General features: G+C 42.3%; 1 long non-coding RNA gene across 1 annotated transcript in view; it reads left to right on the top strand.

Moving 5' to 3' along the window:
* LOC307213040 overlaps positions 1-15635 on the top strand; it is a 32605-nt gene extending 16970 nt beyond the window's left edge. Inside the window, exon 4 of the long non-coding RNA XR_013837359.1 lies at positions 15402-15635. This is a non-coding gene — a long non-coding RNA (uncharacterized lncRNA). The remainder of the gene's footprint in view (positions 1-15401) is intronic.
* Positions 15636-18478: the final 2843 nt, after the last annotated feature.

Below are 18478 nucleotides of genomic sequence, written 5' to 3'. Positions count from 1 at the left end.
AGCCCTTGAAAAGAATTGCATCTGTGCTGATTTATTCAAGCTGATTATGTCAGTGCTGCAATCTGTTAAGGTCTGCATGAACTGATTCTAACCGCCAAAGGATCGAAGTGGTTCTTGTGGCACCTTTCTAAAGTGAGTGTTCATTCCTTATGCTGGAACATCAGGCAACTTCTTCTGCCTACCGGCCATCACAACAATTATCCCCAAAGTGGAGGGTGGAGAAATGAGACTATTAAATCAGGGAAAACGTCTGAGGCATGGTAGTGCTTGTCGGATTTGGCAGACCAGGGACAAATTTGATGGTAATACTGATGTGCCATGAATTTCTAGGAAACAGTGTATGGCATCACTCCAACTTGTAGACTTTTCCTCTGCTACAGTATTTAAGTTTAGAATAGCACATGCATTCATAATACTTGCTGACAGTGCAAGATTTAGAGAACACCTTTGATGTGTTTATATGACATGAGGTCTCTGAAGACATGAGATCATAGTGTTTTTCCTCTGAGTTGACTCATATGACATATGTGACTAAGGCAGCGAAGTGAAATGCTGAAGGGCTTCTGTAGCTCCCCTTGGGTATTCTGGATATTTCAAGGTTATCGGGGGTTACACAAACAACTTCCTAGAAATTGCATTGTGCAGCCCTGAAGTTGACAAATGGATAAACCAACCAAGGTGGGTGACTGCACAGGCTCCTGAAAGCTCATCAGGCACTAATGGGGGAGCTCTGTTGTCTGAGTTGCACCTTGAGTTCAGTTGTTGTGAGAGAGGGAGAGAGAGAGAAATTCTCTCTACCTCTGCTCCTTCTCTCTTTTCAGTTTGTGATTATTTGCTGTGAAATTATGGAACTACTATTGCATTTTATTCACCTTTGGTAAGGTCAATGAAGGTAGATTTAGAAAGCACAGTGTGAGTTTTAAGCCCAGATAATCTCTTTCCCAGCAATTACTGAAGTGTGTTTGACAGAGGACAAACGGGAATCGTGTTAAGCATACAGTATCCCCCCTCCTTTTTAAAGAAGATGTTTTCAAACACAAGTGGAAAAAATAATCTGATATGAAATTGCTAATGACTCACTTTGGTGTAGCTTGAAATGGTGGAGCACTTAGGCAATCATGCTGAACGTGATTTAGCCTACTGCATCCTAATAGCTTTGGGGTTTTTCTGTCTCATAGGAGCTTATAGACTTGCCCCACTCAAAAGTTCTCTTCAGCAGGCAACCCTGTCTGGACACTTTCATGTACACACACCCACACATCGGGTGTGTTGTGGATTAGTAGACATTTAGTTATTTACTAAATGCAAGTCAGCAGCACCAGACGACCCTGTTCAGCTAGGCGCTGGGGTGGATTTCACCCTGCAGCTTGCAGAGCCGGGCCGATGCTGCCGATGGGCCCTGCACTCCTTGACAACATCCAAAGACCCTGATCTAGGTGTTGGAGTGGATTGCAACCTGCGCCTTGCAGAGTCAGGCCCAGGCTGCCACCCAGGGTCCAGCACTGGCGGCAGCAACAAACAGCTCTGGATCACTCAGCCCGTACCCATTGCCACCCTACCTCTTACCTGACTTGGGGGTTCTTGATCGCGAGCTCTCCTGGTCGAAATGGGAGCCTCAGTGATTGCCCTCTCCCACTAGAAACCCACCCAGACCGCTTCAAGAAAACACACGTGGCAAAATGGAGCAATAGGCCCTGGCGGGCTGTCCCCTTACCCACTTGTGGTTGGCCAAGCGGTTAGTCATCCAATCAGGATTTATTTATTTTTTAAAAAATGATTTCCTCACCTTTACTTCTCATTTCCCTCTGTGGCCCCCTAGCCTCGTGCTATGGCCTCCTATTTACACATTTTTCACCTGCGGGCTCCTTGGAATATGGCCCCTCGTTGGGAAACACTGCTCTAGATGCTATTGAAGGAGGGAGAAATCCTTCCAGGATGATGCAGGCAAGTGTATTATGAAATAGTTCTTTCAAGCAGTAATATGATGGAGTCACCTTGATGCAGTCACACAAGGAAACTGTGCTATGTTCATCCAGAGATGCCATCTTGGGATCTGGAATCTGGAACTTGTGAAGTTGGGAGTGCTAGGGCAGACCATTTTCTGCAAGTTTGTGCATTCTTGAACAGCCATTCCTTTGCAAACGAAAAATTGATATAATGCATTCAGAATGTTTCAAGCTACTAAAATGGCTCAAATCAATTTCAGTGTGGTGTGTACAAAAAGAGCTCCTAGTGGCGTGTGCATAGAGACTATAGATATATCAAATTCAATTCACTGACTATGTATCTCAACCAGTTATGTAGACCAGAATCATGTCAATGCAAAATAAATCCTAATCATACACATTGAAGGGGCACTTTATTCAAACAGTGATTTCAAATAAAAGTTAAGGGTCCTTGTGGCTAAGCTTATACTTTCAGCTCTCTGCCTGGTTCCCATTATCTTTCAGTGTGTGCCAATTATTATCTCTCTTTTTTGAAAATAAAAACCAACACTTTCATTTTCACCTGGTAGCTGAAGAGTACCTTAACTACAAATTCTGTGTCTGAATGTAAAGAAAGATGCATAGATAAGATTATACAACCATGAAACACTGGAGGTACAGGGAAGTATCTGGGAAGAAGAGAAACTCTTTTTTTGAGTCACAAATCATTGCACAATAATAGTTCCGCAGAACCTACTGTACATTCATTTCTACCTCAGCCAAACATTCACAGTATGTCTCTATTGGGTCAGCAGGTCCAATAAAACCTAACAGCTCTCAACTGTTGAAAAACACGTGTGCTTTGCTCTTCATTTTTTAAATTAGTGTTACAGATAATATTTTTGGGTGAGAGTGGTACTCTAAATCAGAGAGCTAGTCATTCACAAACCATGATGGATGACCACCATGCTGTTCCAAATACATGATCAACATGACAATTAAGAGCTACTATTGCCAAAACAATGTTGGTGATGTGTGGAAGTCAGTTGGTAGTTCACCACACCTCACCAGTGTGATGTCTCAGCAGAGAAGGCAGAGCCCCAGCAGAGTCTTCAGAGATTTCCTGCTCCCAGCAGAACAGCTTCTTCCAGAGTTAAGGGCAAACCTCCTCTCCCACACCATTCCAAGGGACCAAGTGTTTATTGTCTCCAGACACAAGACAAAGCTAAACACTGCTATCTACTGTATACAGTTCTTCTGGTCTTTGAAGTACAGATACATGTGTACAGATCCACCAACACTATCACTTTTCTAGCTAGAACTTCTTTCCCTGACTCACACAGATTCAGAGTCAGACCCTGACAGCAAGCAGGACAGGATGCGACATAGCAGACACATAATGAAAGCAATGCCCTAGAGACTATTATACCCGACTCTGCATTCCTGAACCAATGGTAGGGTGAATGACTCAGCATCATATCCTTGCTGGTGTTGCTCTGGTAACCCAGTGCACCTGTTCTCTTATCTCTGAACATCCAGAGAGCATATTGGGGATGTGCTTCTAAAGACATGAGTCCAAACAAGCTTGCTGTAATTTAATCCATTGCTCACATTACATCAACAAATAACAACTGCCCCAACTTCCCCCAAACAGAAGTTTCTTTTCGATGAAGAACTTCCTGTACAGAGTGATCTGGAGCCATCAGAGTTTCAACATCTAGAGGGCTGTAAGTTTCTCAGTGCATAAAGTCTTTGCCACCTCTCTTTTTTAAAAATTTGAACTAGCTGACAGCACCTATCGAATTTTGATGTACCTCCCCCATTCTCCCTTCTCTGTGAAGAGGCAATGAGGCAATCTCAAGCTGAGCACAAGTGATACAGGTGGCCTGACATGACTTGGCTTTCCTATTTGCCAGCATCCACCATGTACAAAGTTGGGTTAGAGGAAGTAGGTGGTTCCATGATCTTAGGCACCTTGCACCTTCTCTATTTTGGTATCCAGCGCATGTTGGCACTTTTTATCCCCCCTCTCTTCATGGGGGTTGAAAATTTGATTTTCTTCACTTTGGCTTATATATGTCTGCAAGGGAGCATTCTCTGCACACATTCCTCTGCATGCTAATAGTTGTGTGGCTAGAAACAGAATTTTCAGAAGCTGTCAGATTTCTCGTCTCTTTAAACCTTTAGTCAGCTCTCCCACCCTTTAAAAATGTCTTTTCAGCAGCCTTTTCTTGATCATAATAGAAGCTGCTGAAGCGTCTCATGGTTCTGTCTAGAAAAATTGAATTAGTTCCTTTAAGCTGAAGTAGGTAATTCTGCTCTGAGTACAAAAATAGATATCTATTTAACAAGAATAAAAAAAAAAAATCAGCAAGCATGTGGCTGTTTCTAAAGAGGCATATGTTCAGGCAATTAATTTTAAACAAATTGAAAACTAAGGCTGAGCAAACCTGGGGGGGGGGGCGTTGTGTGTGGTGAGTTTTGGTTTTATCCTCAACAGAAATGGCCCTTTTCAGATTTGAGATTTATTTATTTTTTAAAAGATGATGGTGATGAACTTGAAATTTGAGGAAAGTGAGGGGAAGGCACCAACCAGGGGCAGCTCTTCCCATTTCACCATCTGAGGTGCTGCCTCACTTACCAGGGTCACATGGCAGCAGCTTCCAGCAAGATCTCACCAGAAGCCACTGCTTCTGCCGCACAATATCAACAGCAGCAGAAAGGGAGGCATCACTTCATTGGGTTCCACCACCTGAAGAGGCTGCTTCAGTTTGCCTCATGGGTGGGCTGGCCCTGGTACAATCACCTTAGCTGGAGTTGGTAAATATAATACTGTATGAGCCGTACTGGATTGTCCAAAGGTAATCTAGTCCAGCATCCTGTATCTTACAGTACCCAAACAGCTGGCAGTTAGGAAGTCTCCAAGTAGCACATGAAGACAAATCCTGCTGCTATCCTCTAGCAACTAGTATTCAGAAACATGCTGGCTTTGATCTTGGAGGGAGCATATATCCGTCATGAGCAATTAGTAGCCGTATCCTCCATGACTCTGTCTATTACCCTTTTAAGGGTGTCCAAGTTGGTGGCCATCACTACCTCTTTTGCCAGGGCATCCCATAGTTTAAGAACACACTCTGTGTGCTTTTGTGTGCAGTGAAACCCTCCCCACCACACACACCATTTAGCTTCATTGGATGAATGCGTTCTAGTATTATGGGAGAAAGAGAAAGACCTGCCTTCCCAAAGCCTGTCTTGGGAAGGAAAGAGAGGAAAGATGACATTTCAAAGCCTAAAGCAGGAAACACAGTAAATTATATAAACACTTTCAAGATACTGCACGACCCTCCATTTGTCCCAGGTGGTCGAAGTCATCTAGGATAATGTCACAGCTCATCCATTACACCCTCTCTAGCAGCAAGAGTTGCTGGAATCCATCTGGGCTAAGAGGGATTAAGGGTGCTTCCAGATGGGAGTTCATTGTGCAATCAGTGCTGCTCATGCATGCATCATGCAGTTTTTAATCATCATCAAAATGCCAGCGCATACTTCTTCTTTTTTTAGATTTAATCCATTTTGCTCTACTGTGGAAAATTGGGTGCATAACGATAGCCCATTCTACATCTGCAACATTGCCAATATAAAAACTCATTAGCTATTGGGCTATGCGGGTTGGTGGCGGCGGCATTCTGCCACATGTGCAGAGACATTTCTGTGGGTGGCCTCTGACACCGCACAGCAACTTCCATTTTCTCCTCTCTTAGGTACAATATGGCCATTTTATTTCTGGAGGCCCAAATGATACCACGTGTGCCTATTTCCACCGTTTGCAGGATGGGGACAGCATCTCCAGATTTTAGCAACCTGGTTAGGAGAGTGCTCTCTCTAAAGATTTACACAACAGTACATCTAAGGGCTTACCCTAGAGACTGTAATCACCAGGCTTTAAAAAAATATTATTATGTATTAATTTATGGGTTGCCTTTTACATGATTTACAAAAATACAACTAAAAAGGCTAAAAATAACAGCACAAAAAAGTGAAGATAGGCTCAATACACACTACTGCTTCATTGCACTTCTGCGAGCCTTTGCCAGATAACTATCACTCTTGTACAAGACCCCAATATTTAAAAAAATTAAATGGGCATTTTCCCCTCCATTTTGCCCATTATGAGGCGTTATAAGTAATAGAGCAATGCAACCCCCCCCCCCCCGTTGTCTGAGTTTGTCAAGAGCTGGGGCACAGCAGTTGGGGCAGAAGTGGAGCGTGGTGCTGTGGGCCTGGAAGTGGCAATTCCCATTTTGCTTTGGGTGGTGAGATGGGGTGGGCTGCCCTTGCACCAGACAACACTTCAGCTCCACAAGAACCATTGTTTTAGGAATCTCCGTTGTTCTAAAATGTGTCACCAACCACTTGAGGGTTTTTTAACAAGTGCCAATGGGCACCACTTTCTTTTAGTCCTTTCTCTCCTCAGCTCAAAAAGGGACGTGGGTGGCACTGTGGGTTAAACCACTGAGCCTAGGGCTTGCTGATCAGAAAGTTGGCGGTTCAAATCCCCGCGATGGGGTGAGCTCCTGTTGCTCGGTCCCTGCTCCTGCCAACCTAGCAGTTCGAAACCACAAGTAGATAAATAGGTACCACTCCAGCGGGAAGGTAAACGGCGTTTCCGTGCGCTGCTCTGGTTTGCCACAAGCGGCTTAGTCATGCTGACCACATGACCCGGAAGCTGTACGCTGGCTCCCTTGGCCAATAAAGCGAGATGAGCGCTGCAACCCCAGAGTCGGCCACGACTGGACCTAATGGTCAGGGGTCCCTTTACTTTTCACTCCTCAGCTCAAATCAGCCCACCTTTTCCCAAGAGACAGAAAGTGCGTGTCACTCTTCCAGCTTCTTCCTTCAGCTCCATATACTTCTCAAGGGTGAAAAAGATTATCATCCATGCCACCTCATGACCATGGTGGCAGTTGGTGGTGACTCAGAATTTTTGTGGGCACCAGGAGAAGATCTCAAGGGCACAATTGCCTCCAAAACTACTTTGTCTTCCTTATAGATGTATGTTAATACATAATATATAAATGTAACTTCTCATCCCAATGGCTTATAGTATGACTCCATGAATATGTGCCATTTCATGTGGCAATAGTGTTATGCAGAAATAAGTTCACTTTTTTAGCAACATTTTTTTGTCGCTTTATCAGTCCAACCCAATCTGAGAATAGTTGAACCCAATCCAACCCAATCTGAGAATAGTTGAAGGCACCACTATTTCCATCTTTGGGTGTTTCTATTTCTATTATTTTTTCCTATTGCTTTTTCATCTCTTCTGCTTTCTGTGTCTGTTCCAATGATTTAAAATCAATGTTCATGATAGTTTTTTTGATGCTATCCTCACGGAAGCCAAGAGAACTAAACTAAAATTTAAAAGTCTAAACAACAAAATCTTGAAGCATCTCAAAGGACTATTATGGTGTAATCTTTATGTGCAAGCAGAAATATTATGCCGTGATAAATGTGTTAGCCTGCAAGATGTGACACAACTTTTTCTTTGCGGCAACAGACTAGCATGGCTACCACTCTGTAAATTAAAGTCTAGCACTTATCTGGGTTTAAGATTTCCCTGTGTTCATGCAATTAAGCTACAAAGGCAACAACACAACTCTCATTCCTCACACCCTTTATTTTTTTTCAAAAAGCTAGATTTTCATAAGGAAAATATACAGCGTTAAATAATTCATGTGTATCCTAAATGTTTTATGATATGATTTTCGAGTTCTAATTGAAAAACCTTTTGCTGCCTTTCTCACACAGAACTGTGCCAGACAGTGGCACAGCTCAGGGGGATTCTAATGGACCTCATAGCCTTTCAGTTCTAGGTCACTGGTTTCAGATATGGGCTAGTAAAAGATTACTAAAGGGCACATTTCTGTTTTCTTGTGCACTGATATCACACTTACAAAGTGTACAAGTCATTGTCTGTAACTCTGAAGACTGAAGGGAAGAAAAGATGTATTATTTGTTTGGATTAACATGGAACTATAAGAACTGCTATGCTAGGTAACCCCAATATTCTAGACAGAAGACCCAGGACATGACGCTGTCATGCATTCTTTGTTGCTTGCGTTCTGTGAACATGGGGGCATTGATTGATCATTCAGTGCTTGAATGGCAAGAGATGCTTGAAGGCCTGGCTGAGCTCATTACTTTTTATTTTGTCATCCTTAGCACAGGTGCCAACTCCTAGGGGCTCAGCTCTTTGGGCGCCCAATTTCTTTTGGAGGGGGGTCCCCAATGTTTAAAAAAAAACAGGGAGCAGAGGAGGCAAAGCGCGAAGTCAAGCATAACAAGGCTTCAGTGGCCAGCTACTTCTCCTTCTGTTGCTGTGGAGGGGAAGGATTGGGGAAGCAGCCCTTAGCTGATGGAGGAAGAGGAAGGTATTTAAGGAAGACTGGAAAATGTTTGTAGAATATTTGAAGAATTGTTGTAAACAGGTTAGAACATTAGCAGGACTAGAGTAAATTCAGCAGTAAATATTACGCTGGGATAAAATGAGGAAGGCGAAACATGGAGTAAATATATGCAGCAGTAAAGGGTAATCAGAAGGAACGATGGAATGGGGGAAGTCAATGTTTAATTTAATGTTTTGCTCTGTTTATGAGAAATATAAATAAAATGTATAATAATAAAAAAAGGAGGTCAGTCGTGGAGCCAAGTGCAGTCAGTGGCCGGTGGCTCCTCCTCCTCCTCCTCCTGCTTGGTAAGGAAAAGACAGGGGAGCAGCCCCCAGATGTTGGTAGCAGGAGGAAGAGGAGGAGGAGGCTGAGCACCAGAGAGGAGGAGCCACCAGCCCTTGAGGCTGTGCTAGCAACACGCTCAGGTCTGCCACTGGTTCTTCCTGATGTCCTGTCATTGCATGCGTGATGCGTGACATCACAAATGTGTCATTACTCTCCCCCCCCCCAATCTCCCTCTCTTGGTGCCTCTGCTCCTTAGCTACTATTTTCAGAAAGTTTCAAGGGCACATAGGGTTGGGGAGGATGTTAGATCTCATTAATATATTTGCTGAGCCAAGCCCCTCCCCCACACCGAATAATTTGAGTACAAGACACAGTTGCCATGAATTTGTTTCATCCTTTTAAAAGGCCACATCATAAAATGGTTATGCTAATTTATTGTGACACTGACTTTATAAGTTAATTATGCACGTTGAGAAGTACTTCCTTGTGATTTCCTGATCCTACTGTCAGGCTATTTAATTGCTTCTTAAATACTAATGTTTGCCAATGAGTGAGAAAGAGTAATTTCTTCATTTGTTTGATTTCTCTCCCCCACCACCACCCCTTAATCAGATAAAGGAAAAGAAAGGATTTTAACAACTTCATAAATTTATAACAAGGGAAAAAAACCTCTCCTGTCATTTAATGCCCAACTTGTATCCGGCCCTAATGAAGTCAATAAAAAGGTGTCTGTAATGTGAACAAAACCGTTTTGGTGCACATTTAGTTGGAATGCCTCCTGTTTAATTATTTTTGGGGAAATGTTACGTGCTGTATTTGCACGTGTTTCTCGATGTTATGTGCAGTTTCTATATTGCACATGTTTCTATATCATCTGAACTTCTGACCAACAGATAGCTCAGATAGATAGATATGTAAAATCCTGTTGAACCAAGGCAGTTCGGTGACCAAAACCCAGATCTTTGTAACTACAGCTTGAACTTTCAATCACCTGATTAACTTTCCATTGTATTATGATAGATGATTAGCAGGTGGATGGCCCCACTTGTCAAAGGGGTCTGTGGAGATTTGCCCACTTCTGGATCTGGCCTCATTAGATCCACTTGCCCATACCTGAATTAGTTGAATCACTGATGATACAGTAGTTTATCAACAGTTGGTAGCAGAAGCGAATTTAGGGCAGCAAGACAGGTTCCCCCGCACAGGGAACAGAGGTCAAGGGAATGCCTTTCCACCTCCATTCCAAGATCTGGTAAGTGCTGGGCTTTGGGAAGGAGGTGTGCAGTTCTGACAAGGTCCTAAAGCTCTCCTTCCTCCTTCCCAAAGCCTAGTTAGTGCTTGCCCAGCTTTGGGAAGGAGGCATGAGGACTCAGACCCTGCTAGAGCCTTGTGCCTCCTTCCCAAATCCCAGTGTCTCCCTTACTCGGCTTCAGGAAGGCATCACAAGGGCTGAGGGGGTGGGGCCTCACATTTTGGCCTGGTTGATAGCAATGATAGCTGAATCAAACTTCTTTACTCAGAGGTAGGGGTGGAGGAGAAGTTTTAATTTACTGAGAAACTACCTAATTCTATTGTTCATTTTGCAAACAACAACAACCTAATTCACATTTCTTGAACCCATATGCGAAACAAATCACATTCTTTGAAATTTATCTGAATTTTGCAATGTAATTCTCAAATCAAATAATATGTACAAAATGCATATAATGGGGGAACATTGCATAAAACACATATATTTGTTACAAAACTGCATCATATTATGAAAAAATGTTTGCAAAAATGTGTATATTGGTCAAAATGTCATATAAAATGTATACATTAGGAGAAATTCACATTGACATTTTTTCATAAGGTTTTTGTTTGTTTGTTTTAATGAAAATTGCTGCTGAAATGTGGAGATTTAAGTATGGAAAAATGGGAAACATTGAGAATTGAAGTGGGCAGATTCTTCCATCTCAGCAGAAAGAAGTGACTGAATCATAGTTACTGGAACAAAAAAATTGGATGAAGCATTATTGAATTCATGCCCTGTGCTTGTATGATTCCTGGAAACATATAGTTGGCTGCTGTATTAAATATACCTTTAGCCTGATCTAGTAGAGTTCTTCTGAATGTATTCAGATGGCACTTCTTATACCCTAAACGTGCATGAAAAATCTGTGAACAGAAAACAGGCTCTTGCACATAGATGAAAATACAAAGAGTTGCTGTGAGATGTGAGGTTACATCATGAGCCAAAGGTGCATACCTGATGCTTTGCATCATTCCCTTGCTGCTTCAGCTCTCTGAGCAGCACTGTAAGCCTAAGGCAAAGGCCAGTTACCAGATCCAGGGCAGGTGCTTTTCTCCCTTGCTCTTTCTGCTTGCCTGGTTAGAGATGTCTGACAACATGAATCACATCTTTGAAGGGGGATGAGGAGGGTCTCCATTTGTGTTGCAACTGCACACACTATATTCTGCTGCACTCTCTGATTTCTAGATTGAAACTTTGGCATTTGGAGTCCTACATGGCTGAAATACACAGGTGGAACAGAAGCTTTAAAAACAAAGGATTGACGTTCCATTTCTCTCTTCTGCATTTTAGATGTTGGTGGTTGATTGAATACGCACACCAATTGTGAAATGCCGTGAGCATCAGAAATAAGCGGTGCAAACAGCACAGCATTCAGAAACAGCAGGTGTGTGATCCAGCAGGTAAAACTCCTGAGCCATAGTTCACCTTCACCCCATAGCATCTAATGTTGTCCTTGAGCAAGTCACTGTACTTCATGGGCATTCCCTACAAGTACGATGGGAATAAGGGCAGCCTACTTTGAAGGCTTGGTAATTATGATGCACATGAGAAAAACTGTTTTAAGATTTCTGAGAAAAGCAGTGGGGAAAGCTTAGTAAATAATGGTACCTGGCAGCAACCATTCCATCAGGCTAAAGTAGAGGGAAGCAGAGCTACTCCACTGGCTCCACTGAGAGACCAGGAACTTTTGCCTCTTCCAGTTTCCGTTCCAGTTGCTCATTATCAGAACTTTTCAACTGAGAGGGCACTCCAAATTCTGGCTGCTGACTGGTGAGGCGATACATAGCCCAGTGATGCACAGTGGCCAGGGCAGCATTGAGGGTGGGCAGCAGGAGGAGCATCACTGCCACCTTATTATTTTTTTTTAAAAAAAATATTTTTTATTAACCGGCCAATGAAATGAAATCACATCACATAAATTCCGAATTACAAAGCCGAATTTTAAATTTTGTTGAGGGGACCCATATTTCAAGATCCGAAGGGGGATTCTGATCATCTTCTTGCTACTGCGTTAATGTCCAAATCAGTCCAAACAAAGTTCATAATTCTATCGTCTTATCTTGCTGTTTCCACATCTCATCTTGTTCGTATATTTTCTCATTTTTCTTTATGATCTCTTCTGATAATCTCCTTAAGCCGATAAACACCAATAATAATCCTGTGTTAATTTTTCCGTTCGTCCAATCCTCAAATCAAGATGGTTTCCATATATCATCGCATTCATAGATAACATCGCTCTTTCCATCATTAATCACAGAACTGTCGCTCTTAAGTCCCTCTGAGGAGTTTCACCCACAATATAAAAACAGCTCTATTTCTCTATTTCTCCTCCCAGACTTAAGTCCTCCGACAGAACTTCCCAATATGGCGACGGTATTTTTAACTGTGTCATTCCAAAGCCCTTATACATTCCATGCTCTTCTTAAAACATACTTTGGTTAGAAAGTTTATCTCCACACAGACGTAAATCCACAGCTTAAGTCCTTCAAACGACATTTCTGACTTGTGAGGGGGGGGGATTCTTATTTAATCACATAGAGGAAAGAAAGGAAAGTTTTTTCCCCTCCCCCATCCAGTCCCTTTGCCATACCAAGTCTTGGTGTATCTTCATCTGATTGATTCATGTTCCTCCGACTTGTCTTGTTTATCAGAGACCTCTTCTGTTAGCAGTCTTTACTCCCCCTCCTTCCTTGAAATATGTGCATTCACTTCATCCTAATCATTTCTTTTGAAGTTCTTGCAGCTAGAGGCGTGGATCAGAGGCAGCGTCCAGGAGCGCCGAAATCCATAGGAGGGCATTCTGCCTAGTGCCCCCATCCCCACAAATTCGGGGGTGGTATAGGGCACAGCAGGCAAGGGCAGCCACCCCCCACAATCCGGGGGGGGGGTAGGGAGGCTATTTACTCCCATCACAGCCTCCAAATACCTCGTGTGGGTCGGAGAGATGTTATTGTCAGCCATCTTCCAATGTGCCCCTAGTGGCCCCTTCATCACTGCCACCTTAAAACTGTTGCAACAACTAGGCCTGGACGAGACTTGCTGTTGTCACACAATGGCAGTTAAATCAGAATCCAATGACTCTCAGGCCGGCTTAGTCCCTCCTGCTCCTGGAATACCTGGTTCTGCAACTTTAACCCTCCATGTTTGGCTGTGGCAGAGGAAGTGCTGCACTGAAGTGATACTTGTTTGTGTATTTTGGCCTGTGGGAGTCTGGATTGCTATGTAAGAATTAGTGTGCTTTTTACCTCCTCCCTCCCACTTACCTTTCCTTTTGTGCTGTGCATTTAGTTTGTAAACCTGAGAGCAGAAGATATCTTATTATTGACCTTTGGAAGGCACTCTGGGACCCTTTCTGGGGATAGAAAAAGTGCTTCAGATAAATAAACCACAGAGAACTGAGAAATGAAAGCTTAGGATGAAGATAACCGTCTAAAAGTTCCATGGAAATATTTTAACAAATAAATTCCAGAGAGTTGACACAGTGCAGGTTCTTTCACATACCCTTACATTTTTTAAATGGCATTTATTGTCAAGCATTTCTCTCATAAGCATTTCACAAAGGAGTTTGCAGGATGATAAATTGATGTCCTTGGTAAAAGTGTGGGTTTAGAACAGTTTGCTGCTGTTGTGACGGCTTGAAAGATGTTTTGTATTGATGATGTTTGAATTGTGTCACTTGTCACTTCTATTCATTTAACAAAGTCTTATTTTATCCTTATTGTATTTTAAAGAGGAAAACAAAGTTTTGGAGCTTTACATTGTGCAGGAGGGAGTGTGGGCTTTGACAGAGATGGGAGGAAGATACAGGCAGAAGGTTATGTGTGCCTATTCTCCTTGAATTCTCTCAGGCACAGTAAGGTATCCTTCAGTGCTATCCCATTTCTCTTAATGAGTGTCCTTTAATACCAGGGGTTACTGAAATGCTGAAGGAGCTGAGGAAACGAGCCCTGTAGACAGAAGAAATGGGAAAGTGAATACCTTTTGCTATTTATGCTTATTTTAATGTTCAGCGATAAATCATCTTCCTGTGTCTCGATCCCTCAAAATGATGAAAAATTTATAGCTTGTGTATTTGCAATAGTTTTGATGTCAGGCATAATGTTACAAAATACTGAGAAAAGCATACATCAAAGCGGTACTTCACTATGAGGTATTTATCTGTTGCTTCTTCATGCCATTTGATATAGCAGCATCTTTTCAAAGCAGTGCCACATTTAGGGCAGTATGGGTGGTCCCCCCCCCCAGGGTGCTGAGCTGAGGGGGCACAAAATAAAATATTATATAATAATAATAATAATAATAATAATAATAATAATAATAATACCTATATTTATATGGTTCCCTACTGAGAAGATCCATTAAAGAAGCAACTGTACCAAAATGAATTATTTAATTTTTGTCCTCATTTAAGGCACCATATTACTATATTACTGGAAGTGTAAACATTTCCAGTTCTGTATATAGGCCTCAGGGCTGTATTCAAACAAGTTTTTTTGAGGGGGGAGCCACATCCAGCAGCCAGTGGTGTTTATGAAGTGTTCTTATCCTCCACGCAGACACCCCCTGTGTCCTTTTTGTAGGTGAGGAACGAATACCCTTACTACCCCCTCCATCAAGAATGAGGGCTCTGAACAACACTGTGCTCATTTCTGCAAAATTTAGGATCTTTTGCTGAGAGACCACATATAAATATTACCATTTCTTTCTTTCTAAAATAGTATAATATTTTTGGGTGTCTGTTATTATTGCTGCTGGAGGTTTGTTTTTTTCCAGTTTTTTTTTAAAGGGAGGTTGCCTACTGGGACGTTATTAGACATGGGAAATTGTAACCTTTATGAGCCAAAAAAGCCAGTGTAAATGCATATTTATAAATTCTAAATGCACAGAGGTTGTTTTTTTTTTGTTTTTTTTTAAAACATGTTTAGCAGAGAAATATGTTAAATAGTAAAACATGGGTGTTTCTGGCCAGTGGATTATGACATATTTTCTTTGCGCTTTTGAGAAGAAATACATTTTAAGATTATGATTTCTTTGACCTTCAGCACCACTGGAGATAATTACTGTTCAAAGATGCATTGCCCCTTCCTGCCATGATGAGCCTTTTCTTTTAGAAAATCCAGATGGCAAAATGCAGCAAAGCTCTATATCAAATACAAAACAAAGAGAAATACTCAATTGCAAATGCTTTCGCCTACCCTGTCACAGAATTCTACATTTTACTGCTTGTGTAACACACAGAATTTTCTAATATAAAACATCAAGCTGAAGGAAGATATTCAGTATCAAAGTATGAAAGTAAACGATAGCTCACAATACATTCTAGGAACCAGTTTTTTCTGCTGCCACCAATGTCTTCTCCTTTTTCCCCTCTCCATTAGCATCTCTAGATATAAATTTAGAATATTTAGCATAAAATGTCAGCCCTTACTTTCCTCCCTTTTGCCATAGTTTCAAAACACTCTGCTTTGCAAAACAAGAATCTGTCTCAAAGAAGGACTAGACAGTAGGAATGCTCCAACAGAGGTGTATTCAGACCTTCAGCGGGAAGAAACAGCCCATCATCCTCTGTTTGGGAATCCCAAAAAGAACCCAGTGAGGACTGGGAGTGTTCCGTTTCCATGGAATGGAAGAATATATGGGAAAGGGGATAGAACAGAGCATGGCTGGCTGATGGAAACACCAAACAGGAATATTCCACACTGCAACATATTGCTGTAGACCTCATCTCTAGTTAGAATTGGCAACAATACAGTTTTGTTATCAACTTCTGGGTGGCATCGCAATGGAAAGAGAGACTGTAACTTCTGTCTTGCAGATTTGCAAGCAACTTCCATGCCTGAATTAGCACAGGATTTTGGAGGCCAAGCTGTTAGAGCCGAAGCTTCTCCGTTTGAGGAATGTAACCTTAGCGGAGCCAGAAGTCTGAGTGGGGGAAAAAATTGTTTCTGGGTCAAATCGAAATGTATTATTCATTCCCTCTGTGCATTATTCTTGCTGTCAGGGAATAGAAGGCCCTGGAGGTGGAATGAGATGACAAGAAAATCATAGAGACTCTCAGATGCACTCCAGAGAGCACTGCCAGATGTTTTATGTAGAAGATAGTTAAATCACAGCTGCATCTAACTAGAGCACATGGGGACTGCTCATCTTTTGCAGCATAGAAGCGGCTACGGCATTCTTGAGACCAAAGGGACAATATTTTCTGCTTCTGGACGGTGATTTATTGAGTCTTTCTGGCTTTCACGAGACAGTATGAACAGTAGTCTTGCATGCATGAGCACACACACACACAGCAACCATACCATCTTATGCAAAAATAACAGTATTTATGTCAACATTTTAATGGAACCATAATGGAGGACCTCTGGGTTTCAATGTGAATCTCTGATTTTCAATTAATATGCAGTTATGCCTTGTTAAACATTTCTGCCCCCCCACCCCTTTCTACTAATTAGGTATGGTGAAATTTCAGTCCTGGGGGACATGGCATGAGGATGGTGTATCCGGAAATCCAGTTGGCAGGCTTTCATGTTTTAAAGAAGCTTTACTGATTTCATGCTGTGTCTGAAAATGCTGTGGACTAGTGGAAGGAATTCAGATAGTGATAAAATTATTATCAATGTGAAACTGGGTAATCTTATTTCTTTTAAAAGTCTGCAGAATGTCTAACTCAATGGGGCAGAAGATTCAGTTAACAATGGTATGAATACTTACTTTTAGTAACAATGTGTTTGTTTTTTTAAAGTTAACAAAAGGAGTGGCAAATGACAGTGATATGAAAAATAGCTGTCAGCAACATAATGTTAAAAATCTGAGAGAGCTGTTATTGTAGAACTCAATAACACACAATAAAGGGTCCAAAAAATAGGCAGTTAAAAAAAAAAGAATAATGCAAAATTCTCTGAGAGCCAATTTCTTTTATTTACTGACAGTGCAATCCTATACACATCAACTCTTGAGTAAGACCCACTGAGTGTATATAGTATTGCAGCCTTCAAGTTTCAATTAATAAACACTGTGAAGTACCTCTGTTATAACTCACAGTCCTCCTCCATGCTACTTGCTTGTTCACCTAACTGCCATTCTTCATGCTGGAGTTGGTGTTGCCTCCTGTTGACAATCATGTGAACTGCAGCATGACAATAGCCTTACATTTTTCTGTATATAGGAAAACAATTTGAATTCTATGGAATTACAATTGCCACAACAGGCAGAACAATTCTGCCATGACCCTCAGCATTTTCCAATTGGTCCAGGGGGAGGGGAGTTAGGGAAGCACTGGAATCGAGATTAGCCTCTGAAAATATGGAGGCTGGCACTTCCTAGATTTGGGTCCTCACATGGGGAAAGTGCTGAAAAGAGCAAAGTTGGATATTATTTGCACAATCTGGGCAGGAACCAATGGGCAGGGTTGTTGCTTCGCCACTGTGCTTGGTCTCATTACTGAGAACGGTTCAAGAAAGTGAGCAATTTTCCTACCGCATGAAGGAAATTGCCACCTTCAGAATTACGCACTTTACAATAGGGAAAATGCCTACACTGTTTCACCCTTTCCATAAGTGGCAGTTACTAGCGTCAACAGATGTATTTGAGAAAAGCACACAGAAGGCCTCTAATTGATAGGTACCGCACTCACAGCTGCAACATAACTCTTCCCTGTTTGCACTGTAGTCTGCTTTACTTTTCGGCTTTGGCTTAGCTGCAGCTGGCCTTTTTGATGCATTGCTTCTCACCGCCATACCTTTCTTCCTGATGAGCTGAACTGCTGTGGCTGGAAAATCTTCCTGTGGGGGGGGGGGGCTGCTGATAACCTTGAATTGCATGCAAGGGGGCAGAACACGCATGCTTGCTTCTGGCCTAGACAGATTGAAGCCCGCTCAGAAATAGTGACAGCCTGGAAGTGCCCTCAAAGACTACATCAGCTTCTGATTTCCTACTCATTCCTGCTAAGTCTCCAAATGCTCTTTCCTCAAAAGGAAACCGACCCTGCAACACCCATTCTGCTCTGAGAATGCATAGCATGAAACAACAGAAGAGGTGCGATGCTACCGGACCGACTAGTTATTCACAGCTTTTGATACTCTAAGGTTTGTTGTTGGCATCTGTGTGCCTCCAGGAGTGAAGTCAAACTGCTGTGTTAGCAGCACCAACGTGACCTCCCCAGGATGCAAGCCGGGACACCGTGTATGGAAGAAGTCCTGGGTTACCCAAATGACAGTATCCCCCTCTTAGCCTTGCTGATCGTGGTCCAAAGGAAAGCAGAGCAATATTTTTGGCACCAGCTTGGCTGCAGGAGTTGCCAGAAGGAGGCTTACAAGGCGTCATCCAACTGTCTTAGGGACTCCACTCTGGATTTGTGTAGGGTTTACTCCTTAGCCTTTTCTTCTCTCAAAGATATCCCGCAAGGCAGTGGAGGTTTAGACCAGAGTTTTCCTTCTCCTAGATGGGCTACCTTCCCAGGTTGGCAAGCTCCATCTGCCCCTCACTTCCTTCTACAGCACATGCAGAAACCACCTTCTTGACTT

Source organism: Podarcis cretensis, assembly GCF_951804945.1.
Source record: "Podarcis cretensis genome assembly, chromosome: 3".
NCBI classification, from domain to species: Eukaryota; Metazoa; Chordata; class Lepidosauria; order Squamata; family Lacertidae; genus Podarcis; species Podarcis cretensis.
The sequence above is the reverse complement of the archived record's forward strand: the minus strand, read 5'-3'. Positions and strand labels throughout refer to the sequence as shown.